Here is a 2,424-nt window from a genome sequence, read left to right on the forward strand (position 1 = left end):
GTTCTACATGGAACCCAAAAGGGTTTTTACTCGTTACCAACAAAGGTTCTACCTGGAACCAAAAAGGGTTCTACATGGAACCCAAAAGGGTTTTTACTCGTAACCAAAAAAGGTTCTACCTGGAACCAAAAAGGGTTCTACATGGAACCCAAAAGGGTTTTTACTCGTAACCAAAAAAGGTTCTACCTGGAACCAAAAAGGGTTCTACATGGAACCCAAAAGGGTTTTTACTCATAACCAAAAAAGGTTCTACCTGGAACCAAAAAGGGTTCTTCTATCGGGACAGCTGACGGAACCTTTGGAGACCTTTTTCCAGAGTTCTTCAGCCAAATGAGTTCCCTACTTTCCTAAGACCACTGTTATGTGAATGACTAGGTTCAAACCTCTGTCTCTTGCGCACCACAAGCCTGTGTTAGCCCGCTGAGCTAAATCCTAGACGTTAGCTTGGGGAGCTAACCCAAGTATTCAGGAGTGAAGTCATGTTACTCATCGTGTGAGCACGGTTCGAAGTTACGCCCATTGTACTCTCACACCTTGGCCCCAAAAGAGACCAAGCACACTGTCCAATGGTGTCCACCGTAGTCCGTATGAAAGGCCTTGGTTTGCACAGTATTTCAAAGAGGCTGTCAAATTTCACAGCCTGGTGCAATGCAACACAGGGTAAAGGAAGAAGTCAGGATATGTTTGTGTCGTTTGTAAATAATGCTGACATCTTTGAATGTCCCATAAATTTGCCTGTACCACAATTTAGCAGTGGGATACTCCACAATACATGACAAGTTGTTTGCTAATGTTCCCTGTGGCACTTTCAAGTGGTTACATCTCTGTGTAAATCTCAGTTCTGTGACAGTGAGCTATAGCTTGGTCACAGACCTTTGACCATAGATGTTAGCAAGAGAGCACAAAGATCTAGAACCAGGCTAGGCTACAGAGAGAGAGAGAGAGAGAGAGAGAGAGAGAGAGAGAGAGAGAGAGAGAGAGAGAGAAAGAGAGAGAGAGAGAGAGAGCTGACTAAAGATCAGAAGAGACCAGTCTGATTGACTGTCCTCATCTCAACCTTCAGCTAAGCCTTCTCATGTATAACTAACTATGAATTACGGTCCTCATCTCACCATTCAGCTGAACCTTCTCGTGTTTTACGGACCATGCCTTTGTCCCAAACGACACCCTGTTCCCTACAAAAGGCCCAGGTCAATAGTAGTGCACGGCAGGGTGCCATTTCAGAACCAGGCCATGAGTTGTTGATATGGTCTTTCTCCCCTGTCCCATGCCTGCTAAATCTAAATCTGTGATGGTCTTTCTCCCCTGTCCCATGCCTGCTAAATCTAAATCTGTGATGGTCTTTCTCCCCTGTCCCATGCCTGCTAAATCTAAATCTGTGATGGTCTTTCTCCCCTGTCCCATGCCTGCTAAACCCTAAATCTGTGATGGTCTTTCTCCCCTGTCCCATGCCTGCTAAATCTAAATCTGTGATGGTCTTTCTCCCCTGTCCCATGCCTGCTAAATCTGAATCTGTGATGGTCTTTCTCCCCTGTCCCATGCCTGCTAAATCTAAATCTGTGATGGTCTTTCTCCCCTGTCCCATGCCTGCTAAACCCTAAATCTGTGATGGTCTTTCTCCCCTGTCCCATGCCTGCTAAATCTAAATCTGTGATGGTCTTTCTCCCCTGTCCCATGCCTGCTAAATCTAAATCTGTGATGGTCTTTCTCCCTGTCCCATGCCTGCTAAATCTAAATCTGTGATGGTCTTTCTCCCCTGTCCCATGCCTGCTAAACCCTAAATCTGTGATGGTCTTTCTCCCCTGTCCCATGCCTGCTAAATCTAAATCTGTGATGGTCTTTCTCCCCTGTCCCATGCCTGCTAAATCTAAATCTGTGATGGTCTTTCTCCCCTGTCCCATGCCTGCTAAATCTACATCTGTGATGGTCTTTCTCCCCTGTCCCATGCCTGCTAAATCTACATCTGTGATGGTCTTTCTCCCCTGTCCCATGCCTGCTAAATCTACATCTGTGATGGTCTTTCTCCCCTGTCCCATGCCTGCTAAATCTACATCTGTGATGGTCTTTCTCCCCTGTCCCATGCCTGCTAAATCTACATCTGTGATGGTCTTTCTCCCCTGTCCCATGCCTGCTAAATCTACATCTGTGATGGTCTTTCTCCCCTGTCCCATGCCTGCTAAATCTACATCTGTGATGGTCTTTCTCCCCTGTCCCATGCCTGCTAAATCTACATCTGTGATGGTCTTTCTCCCCTGTCCCATGCCTGCTAAATCTACATCTGTGATGGTCTTTCTCCCCTGTCCCATGCCTGCTAAATCTACATCTGTGATGGTCTTTCTCCCCTGTCCCATGCCTGCTAAATCTACATCTGTGATGGTCTTTCTCCCCTGTCCCATGCCTGCTAAATCTACATCTGTGATGGTC

Source organism: Oncorhynchus masou, chromosome 32, assembly GCF_036934945.1.
Source record: "Oncorhynchus masou masou isolate Uvic2021 chromosome 32, UVic_Omas_1.1, whole genome shotgun sequence".
NCBI lineage: Eukaryota > Metazoa > Chordata > Actinopteri > Salmoniformes > Salmonidae > Oncorhynchus > Oncorhynchus masou.